At 41.8% G+C, this 16,446-nt stretch overlaps 1 long non-coding RNA gene across 1 annotated transcript; it reads left to right on the top strand.

Moving 5' to 3' along the window:
* The first annotated feature begins 5,233 nt into the window (after nt 1-5,233).
* On the top strand, nt 5,234-8,502 carry LOC129048418 (uncharacterized). Its single transcript, XR_008510756.2, has 3 exons — nt 5,234-5,342; nt 7,079-7,210; nt 8,142-8,502. It is a non-coding gene; the product is annotated as an uncharacterized LOC129048418 (long non-coding RNA).
* Nucleotides 8,503-16,446: the final 7,944 nt, after the last annotated feature.

Here is a 16,446-nt window from a genome sequence, read left to right as displayed (position 1 = left end):
GCTGCCCGTGCCAGCCATGCCTTTCCCAGGAAGAGGCGATAGGTGTTGAGCTCTGCAGAGTTGGGGGCAAGCGAAGGCTCAAGCTGCCCCAGAAGAGCAGGGGTGCCCCATGGGGCCCACACTGAACTGTCGCATGTGCACCAAAGCCAGCCCCAGTCAGGGCTGGCACAAGCATTCTTCAGGCCATCCTGTGGCTCTGACATCTACGAGTGTGCATACAGCGAAGGCACAGGCTGCGATATACAGGACCACAGGCACCCGGAACACGCTGTCCCCCACTGCCAGCCGCAATCGGACTATCTCAGGGTGCGGTGGGTGAAGTTGTCCTGTAGCTCTGAGATCCATGATATGGATGTGCAGGACCCCACTGCTTTGGAGGCTGCCCAATCGACTATGGGAGCCAGCGAGTGTCCTGACAGCAGCACATTGGCCACCAGAAGACACCAAAAGGTAGGGAGGTGATGGATACCATTTAGATACAGGAGCTCCTCTGGCTGCTGATGGCCCACATTTGCCCCAGAGGCATCCAAAGCCTCAGTTTTCTCATCTATAAAAATGTGATTGTTATGAGGCTTCCATAAGGTGTGTAAAAACCATGGCAAAAATGTTTGTAATTTAAAAGAGGGGTTTCTATGAGGCTTCTATAAGGTAAGTGTGTAAAATCTGGACACAATACCTATAATTTAGGTCACTGTAACCTCTGCCTCCTGGGTTCAAGCGATTCTCCTGCCTTATCCTCCCGATTAGAGGCATGCGCCATCATGCCTGACTAATGTTGTTCTTTTTAGGAGAGACGGGGTTTTACCATGTTAGTCAGGCTGGTCTCGAACTCCAGACCTCAGGTGATCTGCTCACCTTGCCTTCCCTAAGTACTGGGATTACAGGCATGAGCCACCATCCCCAGCCAAAAATTTCATTCCTTGATCAACAAACCTGTTTCCAAGGAGATGCTTGTGGTCTAAATATGCAGATTCCCAGTCATTACCAAGAAGAAGGGAATAACTGCAAGGCAACCTCGGAGGGAGTTTAGGATTGTTCTGAGGCTGTGAAAGCCATTAAAATTCACACGTAAGAGGATAGAGAAAGGGAATCCACATGTTTGATCCCTCCATGTACTGGGTATAACTTGGTCTTCGTTAAGTTTGCACCACCTTTGGCATCAGAGAGAACTGGATTTGAATCCCAGTTCCAACACTCATTACGATGTGATCATGAATGTGTTTCTAACTCCTCAGAACCTCCCTTTGCTTATCTATAAAAGAGGGGATTCTTATGAGGCTTCTGTAAGGTAAATGAGTAAAAATTTGGGTGGACAAAATGCCTGTAATTTAAAAGATAGGGTTGTTATGAGGCTTCGATAAGGTAAGTGTGTAAAAATCTGGACACAGTGCCTATAATTTTGTTAGTGTTCCATATATAGAGATGGATTATTTTTCTCTCATTTAAGTTCTAGAGTAAGTTTATAAAATGGTGTTACTCATATTTTTGAAAAAATCAAACCAAGGATCACAAAGATTAAATGAGTCACCATAATCACAAAGCAGTTCACAATACATGTCCTGGGTGATTGCCAGTTAAAAGTAGCAATGATGATCACATTTAAAATAGTGAATTATGTGGTGCTTTTCTCTTATGTAAGCCTCTGTTTGTTGAAGCCATAGATTCTAAGTTGCTGTATCAAAATGATCACTAGAAAACTGTGATATACTTAGTGTATACATTTCAGAAAATGTCTTCTATTACTCTTGTTAATTTGATTGAATAATGTGTTATTTTCAAAATTGTAAATGGAATACGTGTGGATTGAATATATATGTATATATATATATGAAACATGATTTGTCATTATAGTGTAGGCGTAGCTCATGGCAATGTGTTTTTCTGAAAGCAGCTGCAGAAATCTTTTTTTAGTTTGTAAAAATCTCAGAGGTTATGGGGGAAAGCGGGGTTCTATGAATCCCAGATAATACATGAGGCGGATTTGGTTTCAGTAATTTTAGCATCATTTATTGTAAGGTGATGATCCCTAGGAACTTCATCACAGTGAGCAACCTGAAAGCTCCCAGCAGCCAGCAATAAATGAGATGTGGGACAAGTCCACTGGCAGGGCGGGGACCTTAAGAACCTGGTGCTTGAGCTCCCAATTCCAAGTTGGGGGGACACATGCAAAGGATTCTGGGCCTGATTGTTTCCTCTAACCAGGATACAGTCTGGTTGGCAGGGCAACTGGCCTTCACTTGGTGGCCTTCAGTGGGTGTCCTCATTGTTTGCCTTTGGTTAGTGCCCTCAGTTGGTACCCTCAGTTGTTTCTCTTCAGCTGGTGGTCCTCAGTTGGTGGTCTTCAGTTGTTGGGCGGTGGGGGAAGGGGGATGAATCCGTTTGTGGTCTCTCCTCCCCAAGCCACTGCTCTCAGGCTTGTTGCATCCAGGCCCTTCTAAAATAAACCAGACAGGTTGGCAGGTTTTTTTTTTAGCAGACAAGTCAGCTCAGAATACGGGGGTGACAGGGGGTGTGGGCTGCTAGTGCAGTGCCACCCCATGGCCCAGGGCTGCCCATGCCAGCCATGCTTTTGCCAGAAAGAGGTGATACGTGTTGAGCCCTGCAGACTTGGGGGCAAGCGAAGGCCCAAGCTGCCTGAGAAGAGTAGGGGTGACCCATGGGGCCCACACTGAACTGTTGCATATGCACCAAAGCCAGCCCCAATTGACAAAAGGGTTCGCAGAGCCAACCTGTGGCTCTGACATCTACCAGCATGCAGACTGTGAAGACGCAGGCCGCGATATACAGGAGCAGAGGCGCCCAGAACACGCTGTCCCCCAATGCCAGCCACAAGCAGGGCTATCTTAGGGTGTGATGGGTGAAGCTGTCTTGCAGCTCTGAGATCCACAAGGCAGAGGCAGCAGTAGCGTTGGACTCCACTGCTTTGGAGGCTGCCCAGTCAAATTTGGGAACCAGCAAGAGTCCTGACAGCAGCACACTGGCCACCAGAAGACATCCAAAGGTAGGGAGGCGGCAGATACTGCTTAAGTTCAGGAGCTCCTCTGGCCATTGCTGACCCAAGTTTCCCCCAGAGACATCCACAGCCTGGGGCTCCTTCCTCCTGCCCGGAGTTTGCTTTCCTATGCCCAGGCCCCAAGCAGGAGGGCTGGCTCTGCCTCAAGTCCTGATCCCTTCTTCTTTCCCTGCTGTTTCCAGCCGGTTTCTTACTTTCCTCCTACCTACCCCAATGCCCAGTTCTGTTTCTTCCTCTTCTTCCCCCAGGCTGGCTGAAAACTAAGTTTCAAAATACAAAATGCATGCTACAGATTTCATTGCTGTAGATGAAATGCTGACAGCTTTTCTATTTAACTCTGGTTGTTCTCTTCATTTCTTTAAACGTTAGAATAATTAAGCCTCATGATAGATGTGCCTTTGTAACTTGAAAGTACAACACTCAATTTTCACAATTAAAAAAAATTTTAAATTTTTCTTTTCATAAATTTTTGGCAAACAGGTAGTATTTAGTTATTGAATAACTCCTTTAGTGGAGATTTGTGAGATTTTGGTAACCAATCACCCAAGCAGTACACACGGAATCCAATTTGTAGTCTCTTATCTTTCTCCCCCTTCCCACCATTTTCCCCTGAGTATGATTCTTTTTTTTGAGCCTGAGTCTCATTCTGTCACCCAGGCTGGAATGCTATGTCACGATGTCAGCTTGCTGCAACCCTTGCTTCCCGAATTCATGTGGTCCTCCTGCTTCAGCCTCCCAAGTAGCTGGGATTAGAGGCACGGGTCATGACGCCCGACTACATTTTTTGTATTTTTAGTAATGACTGGGTTTCACCAAATTGGCCAGTCTGTCCTTGAACTCCTGACCTCAAGTGATGCGCCTGCCTTGGCCTCCGCTAGGGCTGCGATTACAGAAATGAGCCACCAGAACCCAGCCAAATATTCCCCACTGTCTTTTTTTTCTTTTTTTCCTAATCTCCTAAAGTCATTCTTTGAGTTGTCATGTAGATTAATAGGTTTCTCAAATTACTGGAAAACTAGTTGAAGAAATAAACAGGCAGTTTGTGAATATTAGAACAGTGGTGCTGAGCATGGCTAAAGCATCTCTGCATTCACAGCGAGAGGAGCGGAAGACCTTCTGGTGTGGGCTGGGCGGCAATTAACTTGCAGGACAAACAGCCCAGGTGTGGAGAGGCGGCCACCCTTGGCGGGATCCTTTCTAAGCAGCTGAGAAATCAATGTAGAGCTTCTTCTGTCTGATTCTGTAACAACTGCAAACCTTCCATGAGTCAAGCTTTCTGTCAAAAGGACAAATTAAAAGGCAAGAAAATAAAATCGTAATACCAGGACTTTTGGGGAAAACAAAAAAACTCACATCTAATTCCAGATTATTTCCATTGTTTCTGTGTCCAATGTACTCTTTTGTTGTTGTTGTTGTTGTTGTTGTTGCTGCTGCTGTTGTTGAGACTGAGTCTCACCCTGTCACCAGGCTGGAGAGCAGTGGTGTGATCTCGGCTCACTACAACCTCCGCCTCCCAGGTTCAAGCGATACTTGTGCCTCAGCCTACTGAGTAGCTGGGACTACAGGCATGCGCCACCACGCCCAGCTAATTTTTGTATTTTTAGTAGAGACGGGGTTTCACCATGTTGGCCAGGATGGTCTTGAGCTCCTGACCTCGTGATCTGCCTGCTTCCTCCTCCCAAAGTGCGGGGATTAGAGGCGTGAGCCACCGCACTCAGTCCAATATACTCTTTGTTGAGGACAATGTTCAAAAGTTGTTCCTGTACTCAGCACGGTATGAAACTAGATAAATACATTTTAGGGAAATCAATAATACAATTTTTTTAAAAGAAAATTGGTTTTCAAGGTTTATTCTTCAATTATTGAAACGTTTTCAAAAGTAAAACATACGATTCCTCTCCACGATCCCAATTAATCCAGACCCTCGTCAGTGGGCTTTATCAAATACCGTACTCACCTTCCTGAATCTTTTGCTGAATCTCATATAAAGTTTTGTCACAGAACCTCAGATTTTTCATACGGTTTTGTGTACCATGTCATACCTGTGAATTGCTTCCTTTGCTCTGTTTTTATTTCCTTTTTTTTTTTTTTTTTTTTGGTAAGAAGTAGCCAGGAAGTATCTTTCTTTGCTTTATAGATGTAAACTGCTTTGTACTTTCAGATTAACTTTCAAGAATGTTGAAAATTCTTTTCTCACTCATCTTTTCTCACTTCCTCCCTCTCAGGACCTATAAAAGGCATCACCCAGCCCAATGGACAGATGCCCCGGGCTGCACATTCTGTCAGTGCTGTTCTGGAAAAGGCCCAAACACATGCTGAAACATCGAAGGTAAAACCAGCAAGTAGCTGACATACATTCCATCCAGCCGTCCCCCAAAGCCCATGTTCTCAACCATTCGCATTGTTCCAATAACTGCTCTTTTAAAAATAGAAAACACGCGGTGGCTCACGCCTGTAATCCCAGCACTTTGGGAGGCTGATGCGGGCGGATCACGAGGTCAGGAGATGGAGACCACGGTGTAACCTCGTCCCTACTAAAAATACGAAAAAAAAAAAAATTAGCCGGGCTTGGTGGTGAGAGCCTGTAGTCTTAGCTGCTTGGGAGGCTGAGGCCGGGGAATGGCATAAACCCGGGAGGCGGAGCTTGCAGTGAGCCGAGATCGCGCTACTGCGCTCCAGCCTGGGGCGACAGAGCGAGACTTCATCTCACAAAGAAAAAAAAAAAAAAAAAAAAAAAGAGAAAACAGGCTGGGTACGGTGGCTCACGCCTGTAATTCCAGTACTTTGGGAGGCCAAAACAGGAAAATTGCTTGAGCTCCAGAGTTCCAGACCAGCCTGGGCAACAGAACAAGGGCTCATCTCTACTAGAAATTAAAAGATTAGCCAGGCTTGGTGGTGTGCACTTGTGGTCCTAGCTACTTGGGTAACTGAGGTGTTTGAATTGCTTGAGCCCAGGATTTCAAGGCTGCAGTGCTGTGATCACACCACTGCACTCCAGCCTACGTGATAGATAAAGACCTTGTCTTAAAAAAGATAAAAAAGGGTTACATTAAAAATGTGCATTTTCTATTTTCCCCATTAATGTCCTACATACATCCCCAGAGTGATGGAGGAGAAAATACATTGTAAAATAATAGCCAATAGGTATGACATCCTCCATAACATTTTTTCAACCGAATAGATCAATGAGGATTCACTTAAATCTATCTTAAAATCATAGCTAATAATTATGATTTAGTTACTTATCTAGTTCAAAACCTCTTGGTTGATTGTATAAATTCTGTTGAGTATTTCTCATGTGTGATTCAAAACAACCTTAAATAACTGTGACAATAGCATATCACCCAGCTAGGACAGGCAGGGTGCTTCACTTTAGCAGTTTTTCACTTCTTTCCCGCCTTCATTTTGTCCATCAGTCAGTGGTGAAAACAATTACATCTTAGTATTTATTGAACTTCTTATAATTTTGACAACCACTGCAGGCCTGTAAAAGTTGTATTTCTTTAATGTTCTCATTATCTTCTCAAGCCTGTGCTTCTCATGCAATGTGCTTTCAGCTATTGCTATTTTCATTATTTCTACAATGCCAATCGAAGGAAAGCACTTAAAAATGCTGAAAGAAATAAAAGAATCCGAGAATAGAAATCACTTAACTATATGTGAACATCAATACCCAAGCTACCTGCTCAGAAATTTTTTAAAAAGGAAAAAGTACATCGCCAGTTAATTAGCTTATCATGCTAAGTAAATAAACTAAATAAAATAGAAACTAAATCACAAGGCACTTTGTTAGAAAGAAAATTTCCAGATTTAATCTTCAGTGGTAAGAAGCTGTTAAGCAGAGGAAGAAATAAACTGGAACCCTGATGAAATGTAAATTCGAATGATAATTACCACTAAAACAGAGGGATTCAATCCAGCTGCCTGGGGATGTTTCATTATATAAATACAAGTTATTATAATGTATTTCAGTATTGGCAGGGGAAGGGCTATGCCTCTAATAGACTTTAGCCAAATTTGGCATTCTGGTTTCTACCAAAACACGCTGATGATTTTTCTTTTCAGAACTCATATATATACATCTCATTTGGTCTCATCACAATCTGAGACACAGGTCATAATAGGGACTACGGGGCTCATTTTATACCCGGTGAACCAGCCAACTTTCATGCAGTTGAGAAAAGGTAAACTGTCCAGGTGAGATGGCTCCACCTGTAATTTGGGAGGCCGAGGTGGGCAGATCACTTGAGCCCGGGAGTTGGAGACCAGCCTGAGCAACATGGCAAAAAACCATCTCTACAAAAAATACAAAAATTAGCTGGGCATGGTGGCACATGCTTGTCATCCCAGCAACTCAGGAGGCTGAGGCATGAGGATCACTGAGCCCTCGAGGCAGAGGTTGCAGTGAGTCGAGCTTGCACCACTGAACTCCAGCCTGGGTGACACAGTGAGATCCTGTCACAAAAAAAAAAAAAAGCCAGGTGTGGTGACTCGTGCTTGTAATTCCAGCACTTTGGGAGGCGGAGGCAGAGGCAGGCAGATCATGAGGTCAGGAGTTCGAGACCAGCCTGACCAACATGGTGAAACCCCATCTCCACTAAAAATACAAAAATTAGCTGGACGTGGTGGCCAGCACCTGTAGTTCCAGCTACTCAGGAGGCTGAGGCAGGAGAATCACTTGAACCCAGGAGGCAGAGGTTGCAGTGAGCTGAGATGGCGCCACTGCACTCCAGCCTGGGTGACAGAGCAAGACTCCGTCTCAATAATAATAATGTTAAAGGCCATTTAGAGTCATTTCCCTATTCGAGAGCGAAGATGAGCTCATGAACAACCAGGGGTCTCAGTGACTGAGGGACGGAGGCTCCCCAGGGGGCAGACAGAGACCTCGCCTATCTATGGCATGGTCCTGTCCACTGGGGCTGTTCTGTCAAGAATAAAGAATGCTACTCACGAGACTGAGGCGGGAGGATCGCTTGAGCTCAGTAGATGGAGGCTGCAGTGAGCCCAGATCGCGCCATTGCACTCAGGCTGGGCGACAGAGTGAGACCCTGTCTCCATTAATTAATGACAATAAATTTAAAATTTCAAAAATTTTAAAATAATGAATGCTGCTGTCGCTTGGTTACAGGATAAGAAGCCAGCCCTCGGGAACCGCCAGGAGCGCCCCGGGTCCCGCAAGGCCCCAAGTCCAGCCTGCCCCGCCTCCTCTGGTGCAGAGGTCCTGGGACACCAGAAGCAGCCCCGCCACGCTCCCCAAGGCCAAGAACACAGGTGGCAGGGGCTTCTCCGCCCTGCCAGACGACTTCCTGCCGCCACCTCCACCGCTGCCACCCCTGGACGACCCAGAACTCCCGCCGCCCCTGGACTTCGTGCTCCCTCCCCCCGCGGTCGCCAAGAGGCCTCCTATGCCCCACCCCCGCAAGAGACACGAAGAATCAATGTTCAGAAGCAGCAAATGAATAAAATAAATGAATAAAAGTTAAACGTTCTACGTATGGTATTTCTATAAGGATTATTGGGTCAGTCGATCTTGAGGTCAATACTATAATTAAAAATAGCTTTCACCATCCCATGCCTTCTTAAGTCTTGGTGATCTTAGATTTTCATCTCTACCTCTGCGACCTTCAGAATTTTCAGGAAAATCGAGAGAGGAAAACGAGAAAATATGACCAGTAGAGCCTGTTCCCTTGCTCTGAGATTCACGTTGCTTGATTGATTGGAGCCCTGGACACAGGCTGTTTTGGTTTTGCTTTTTTTAATGCTTGAATAACAGTAGTTAAAAAAAAAGTTCTTTAGATAGTTTTTGAATTCTCTATTATTACAATGCTGTTAGTATCCTGTAAAAAAGAATGTAGGGCCAGGTAAAAGCAATCTTACTGATGTGTATTTCAATCTGGAAGGTTTTCCCTCAGAGATACATTCCCTGCCCAGTTTATCCTAGCCTCTTGTTACCTATATCTCTTGTCTTTCAAACTGGCTTCTGATGGACTAAAAGGCTATTTTCTTAAAATTAAGGAAGGTAATTAATGATATGTTTTAATATTTGGAGAAGAGTAAGCTGTAGATCATGCTGTCTCAACCCATGGGCTCCCGCGGCCCAGGACAACTTTGAATGCTGCCCAACAAATATTAAAACATTATAAGCTCTTTGCAGGGCGCGGTGACTCATACTTGTAATCCCAGTACTTTTGGGAGGCCAAGGCTGGCGGATCATTTAAGGTCAGGAGTTCGAGACCAGCCTGGCCAACATGGCAAAACCCTATCTGTACTAAAAATACAAAAATGAGCCAGACACAGTGACACATGCCTGTAATCCCAGCAACTCCAGAGGCTGAGGTGGGAGAATCCTTTGAACCCAGGAGGTGGAGCCTGCAGTGAGCTGAGATCTTGCTACTGCACTCAATCCTGGATGACAGGGCAAGACTCTCTCTTAAAAAAATTATGAGAACTTTTTGCAATTTTTTTTTTTTAGCTGATCAGCTATCACGAGCGTTAGTAGGTCTTATGTGTGTCCCAGGGAAGCCAAAAGATTGGACACCCCTGCAGGCTAAATGGAAATTTAAAATGAAACAAATTTAGTTTTAAAACCAAAATATTTAGTAATTAAAACTGGCAAGGTGTTCTTAATTTTTTTGAGCATATGCTTGAAATAGGATAGAAGGTAAATTTGCTTTACATTAAATTTTATCTCGGGAACAGTAACTCCAGTTTTAGTATATTATGTTCTTTTGATGTCAGATACAGTAATAATAAGGCTTTTCTTTTTAAATTTTTTAAAAAATTTTATTTTACTTTAAGTTCCAGGATACATGTGCAGAACGTGCAGGTTTATTACATAGGTAAACATGTGCCATGGTGGTTTGCTGCATCTATCAACCCATCACCTAAATATTAAGCCCAGCATGCATTAGCTATTTGTCCTGATGCTCTCCCTCCCCTCAATCCCCCACAGCAGGTCCCAGTGTGTGTTGTTCCCCGCCTTGTTCCATGTGAAAAACACAGCTTTTCTGATACCTGACTACATAATGGTCATTATGCAGATCTCTGGGACAATACAGGAAAGGTTCAGCAAAGAGAGCTGTGAAAGTTGTCAGAGTCAAAATGGAGTCACTCATGTTAAGAAAACGCTGACAAATAGAACCAGGCAAGTCCATGAATAGATGGTTCTCATGAGGATCGTCAACTCTGTGATTTTCACTCAAGTGGAACACAATCTTTGGTGTCTGGCTGAGAGGTCTTTACAAGAACTACCTATACCTGAGTGGGGTTATTTAGATTGACCCTGAAAATGCAGCAAACTTTGTTCCTTTATGAATATTTTAGTGAGATACTGGAGGTGGGGGGGGAGTGCAAAAAGTGGGGTGAAATTGGACATTAGAGAGGAAGTGCAAGGATAATAATATATTATGAACAGTGTATAATTAATAATATAGGGCAGTAATACGATATCACAGCTTATGAAAACTCCATAATTTCTTTTATAATGCTGCCACTGGGGCAAAGACCCATGTAATAGGCCAACTGCAGCAAAACCCACAGGGTTTGGTAGAGTTTACAGAAAACATGACTTAATCTGTCACATGATAGAATATGAACTAAGATTTTACAGTAGGTCCTCAAAGAGGAGAATGAACATTTAAGCCTCATATTTTGTTTGATCATAGGAATCTTGGCTGGTATGATACTGAAAAGACCCAATTCCATGATAATTGAGCCTTTGAAGTGTGTTTGAGACTTATGGCTTGATGTGTGATCCATTTTTACACATGGTTTATGTGTGCTTGGGTACAATGTACTATACATGTTCCTTAAAACAAGCTTGTTAAGCATGTTGCACAAACCTTCCGCCTGCAGCTTGTTATCTGGTCTGCTGCATCCATCAATTACTAGGAAGGATATTTTAAAATCTTCTGAGGGCAGATTTGTCAATATCTTTTCATTGTTCTGGTGAATTGTGCCTTACATATTCTGATACGGTTAATTATTAAGTGTAAACAAAAATTATGTATGTGACTTCCTGGTGAGTTGAACCGTCCATCACCATGCAATGTTTTCTGCTTTTTGTCTTGTACTCATGCAGCTGTGTCATCTTTTTTCAGGTATTTGCCTGACACATCTATTCACGCACTTTCAAACTCTCTATGCCTTTATGTTCTATGTTTACCACTTTTAATGACAGAGAGCAGATTTAGTTGTGTTTATGTCTAGTTCAGGAATTATCTTTTAACTGCAAGTTTATTCTTTTTACTTTTTTCATTTTCTTTTTTTTTTAGAGTCAGGGTCTCATTCTGTCACCCAGGCTGGAGTGCAGTGGTGTGATCATAGCTCACTGCAGCCTCAACATTCTGGGCTCAAGTCATCCTCTTGCCTCAGGCTCCCAAGTAGCTGGTACTGCAGGCTTATGCCACCGTGCCTGGCTAATTTTTATTTTTTGTAAAGATAGAAGTCTCATCATATTGTCTAGGCTGCTGCCTAACTCCTGGCCTCAAGCAGTCCTTCTGCCCTGGCCTCCCAAAGTGTTGGGATTACAGGCATGAGCCACCACGTCCGGCCTCTTCTTACTACTCTTACTGTGATTATATATTTGTATTTGTTTTTAACATCTTATTTTGTACTTCCTATTACCCCGGATTTTTCTGGGGTTTTTATCTTCCTTTCTTGTCTACTTCATGTGATTAGGATTTTTCTCTTACTCCCCTTTTTAAGCTTCTTGTTGAAAAGTTATATACTGTGTCCATTCTTTTAACGGCCAGTTATAATGCTAATATCCATACTCAATAAAGTCCCAAGTTAAACAACTTTAACCTAGGAAACACATGGACTTTGGAACACTTTGGTTTCAAACACATACACACACACACACACACACACACATTATTGCCTAGTAGTTGAGTTATAGCTGACTTCTTCTTTTCCTAGATTATCATTATTTCACCCTCATTCTTCAAGGACAGTTTCAGTGGATGTAAAATTTCAACTGACAGTAAAAACTCTCAGCTTTTTGAGGAAATTGTCCCCACTGTCTTCTCCCTTTCACTGTTGCTGCTGAGAAGTCAGCTATCAAATTATTATTTCTATTAGGTCATCTCTTTGTTTCCCCCTCTGCATGATTTTAAGACCTTTTCTTTGTCTTTGGTGCACACAGTGGGTATAACTGTGAGTTTCTTTTTATTTAAGTTGCCAGATATTTTACTGAGGTTTCTGAATCTAGAAATATCTGACTTTCTTTTTTTTTTTTGTCTTAGTCTATTTTCTGTTCCTACAGCAGAATACATGGGTAGTTTATTTTAAAAAGAGATGTATTTTGGATCATGCTTCTGGAGCCTGGAAAGTCCAAAGAGGGTGGTGCCAGTGTCTGGGGAAGGCCCACTGACTGTATCATATCGTGGCAGATAAGTGGAAGGAGAAGTGGCTGCATGAAAAAGGGGGACAAACCAGGAGAGGCAATCTTGCTCATAACAACCCAATCTTGTGGGAACTAATGCATTCCCATGAGAACTAACCCCATAGAACCTGAAAGAAATTAATCCATCTTAATGACGCTTAAAGCACCTCCCACCACTGCCACTTTGGGGACCAAGCCTAAACATGAGTTTTGGAAGGGCCAATCCATAGTCAAACCATAGCACTCAATTATCTTTTCATGGCTTGATAATTCATTTCTCCTTTATGTAACTTTTTTTTTTTGAGATGGGGTCTCATTCTATCATCCAGGTTGGAATGCAGTGGCGTGATCTTCGCTTCATTTCTTCTTATCACTGAATAATATTCCATTGTCTGGATGGACCATAGTTCATTTATTAATTCCCCTATTGCTAGACATCTTGGTTGCCACCAAATTTTAGCAATTATGGATAAAGCTGCTAGAAAGTTCTGTGCAGACACTTGTGTGAATATCAGTTTTCAACTCACTTAAGCAAATAGGAGTGCAATTGCAGGATCATATGGAAAAAGTGTGTTTAGTTGTGTAAGAAACTGCCAACCTGTCTTCTAAAGTGGCTGTTTCATTTTGCTTTCCCTCCAAGAATAAATGAGAATTCTTATTGCTCCCCATCCTTGTCACTGTTTGGTATTGTCAGTGTTTTGCATTTAAGCATTTCAATAGGTAGGTAGTGGTATCAATTTTAATTTGCTATTTGCTAATGACATATGATGTGGAGCAAATTTTTCATATGCCTATTAGCCATCTGTACATCTTCTTTGGTGAGGTGTGTGTTCAGATCTTTTGTCAATGTTTTAACTGGCTTATTCCTTTTCTTATTTTTTTTTTAGATTAGTTTTTTTTGTTTTTGTTTTTTTTCCTTTTTTTATTATTATTATACTTTAAGTTTTAGGCTACATGTGCACAATGTACAGGTTAGTTACATATGTATACATGTGCCATGCTGGTGTGCTGCACCCATCAACTCGTCATTTAGCATTAGGTATATCTCCTAATGCTATCCCTCCCCCCTCCCCCCACCCCACAACAGTCCCCAGAGTGTGATGTCCCCCTTCCTGTGTCCATGTGTTCTCACTGTTCAGTTCCCACCTATGAGTGAGAATATGCGGTGTTTGGTTTTTTGTCCTTGCAATAGTTTACTGACAATGATGATTTCCAATTTCATCCACGTCCCTACAAAGGACATGAACTCATCATTTTTCATGGCTGCATAGTATTCCATGGTGTATATGTGCCACATTTTCTTAATCCAGTCTATCATTGATGGACATTTGGGTTGGTTCAAGTCTTTGCTATTGTGAATAGTGCCACAATAAACATACGTGTGCTTGTGTCTTTATAGCAGCATGATTTATAGTCCTTTGGGTATATACCCAGTAATGGGATGGTTGGGTCAAATGGTATTTCTAGTTGGAGATCCCTGAGGAATCACCACACTGACTTCCACAATGGTTGAACTAGTTTACAGTCCCACCAACAGTGTAAAAGTGTTCCTATTTCTCCACATCCTCTCCAGCACCTGTTGTTTCCTGACTTTTTAATGATCGCCATTCTAACTGGTGTGAGATGGTATCTCATTGTGGTTTTGATTTGCATTTCTCTGATGGCCAGTGATGGTGAGCCATGTGTTTTTTGGCTGCATAAATGTCTTCTTTTGAGAAGTGTCTGTTCATATCCTTTGCCCACTTTTTGATGGGGTTGTTTGTTTTTTTCTCATAAATTTGTTTGAGTTCATTGTAGATTCTGGATATTAGCCCTTTGTCAGACGAGTAGGTTGCGAAAATTTTCTCCCATTTTGTAGGTTGCCTGTTCACTCTGATGGTAGTTTCTTTTGCTGTGCAGAAGCTCTTTAGTTTAATTAGATCCCATTTGTCAAGTTTGGCTTTTGTCGCCATTGCTTTTGGTGTTTTAGACATGAAGCCCTTGCCCATGCCTATGTCCTGAATGGTAATGCCTAGGTATTCTTCTAGGGTTTTTATGGTTTTAGGTCTAACGTTTAAGTCTTTAATCCATCTTGAATTAATTTTTGTATAAGGTGTAAGGAAGGGATCCAGTTTCAGCTTTCTACATATGGCTGGCCAGTTTTCCCAGCTTATTGTTGTTTTAAGAGTTCTTCGCATATTTTGATAACAGTACTTTATCAGATATGTCTTTCACAAATGTTTTTTCCCAGTCTGTGGCTTGTCTTCTAATTCTCTTGACTGTGCATTACACAGAAGTTTTTAATTTGAATGAGGTCCAGCTTATCAATTACTTTTTTCATGGATCATGACATTGGTGGTGTTGTATTTAAAAAGTCATTGCCATGCCCAAGGTCATCTAGGTTTTCTCCTATATTCCAAAAATTTTATAATTTTGTGTATTACATTTAGGTCTATGATCCATTTTCAGCTAAATTTGGGGGAGGATGTAAGATCTGTGTCTAGATTTTTGATTTTGCATATGGATATTAAGTTGTTCCAGCGCCATTTGTTGAAAAGACTATCTTTTCCTCATTGTATTGCCTTTGCCGCTTTGTCAAATATTTGTATAGCTCTATTTTGGGGCTTTCTATACTGTTCCATTGATCTATAATCTATTCTTTTGCCACTACCACACTGTCTTCATTGCTGTAGCTTTCTCGTAAATCTTGAAATTGGGTAGTGTTACTCCCATTTTTCTCCTTTTCTAATACTGTGTTGTCTATTCTTGTTTATTTTTTTTGGTTTTTGTTTATGTTTTTGTTTTTGTTTTAGCCTCTCCATATAAACTTTGGAATCAATTTGTCAATATCCAAGTGATATATTTCTGGGATTTTGATGGGGATTGCATTGAATCTAGAGAGCAAGTTGGGAAGAACTGACATTTTGTTAATGCTAGGCCTTCCTATCCATGGACATGGAATATCTCTCTATTTATTTAGTCCTTCTTTGATTTCTTTAATCAAAATTTCATAGTTTTCCTCATAGATCTTTTATATATTTTGTTAGATTTAGACCTAATTATTTCATTGGTGGTGGGAATGTTAACATAAATGGCATTGTGTTTTTAATTTCAAATTCCAATTGCTCATTGTTGGTGTGCAGGAGAGCAATTGCAATGGGTTTTTCTATACTAATCCTGTATGCATCCTTGCTATAACTGCTTATTAGTTCCAGGAGTTTGTTGGTCAGTTGTCTTGGTGGCCTCCTGAAGAGTCCTCCTCTAGACCCAGGGTTAAGAGTGTGCATTATGTTCCTCTCCATACATATGACTATCAAAGGCAAGGTAGGGGAGAGTGCAAGGCAATAGCTCCCTGCAGTCTTCTCCACTCCACATCCTTTCATATTGTTAAAGCAGGTGAGGGGAATTAATACTTGTGGAGCAGGTTCTCAGATATTTGCTATGAAAACCTACATATGGTGATTTAGACTTTCACAGCTATTATATCTTGGGAGTCTTTGATGAAACTTTAATTTTAGCCTATTGTTCAATCAGTATAGTTTTTATTAGAAAAATTCATAGGAGAAAAAACAATTATTTCAATAAATGTAAAAAGGCTCTTGATAAAATTCAACACCACTCCTTGTTAAAAAAAATTAAAACTTCTTAAGAAGCTAGCAATTGAAGAAGATTTTTTATATTGATAAAAGTTATCAGAAACCTACAGCAAAAGGCATATTTAATAACAAAGCATGAATAGAAATGTCATTTATTTTCATGGTACCCAGGATTTGTTTTAATCAATATGGTAAGACACATGAACACAGAAATGAGTGTCATGAGGGAAGGAGTTTATTTTGCTACTCAGGGTTCCCTAGAAGCTGTAGGCACTTCACACCACAAGAGGCAAAACAGGAAAACATCAAGGTCAGTCAGGAGGCAGAGGGGATGGGGGAAAGCACAAGTAAGAATCTTTACTGCACTTTCCACAGGAAGGAACAAGCAAGGCAGGGCAACCAGTCTTAGGATTGGCTAGTTTGAATAATTTCATGGGGTCCTGGGGAGGAGAGGCTGTCCCTAGTTGTCTGCT

Source organism: Pongo abelii, chromosome 8 (genome assembly GCF_028885655.2).
Source record: "Pongo abelii isolate AG06213 chromosome 8, NHGRI_mPonAbe1-v2.0_pri, whole genome shotgun sequence".
In the NCBI taxonomy this organism is placed as follows: domain Eukaryota; kingdom Metazoa; phylum Chordata; class Mammalia; order Primates; family Hominidae; genus Pongo; species Pongo abelii.
The sequence above is the reverse complement of the archived record's forward strand: the minus strand, read 5'-3'. Positions and strand labels throughout refer to the sequence as shown.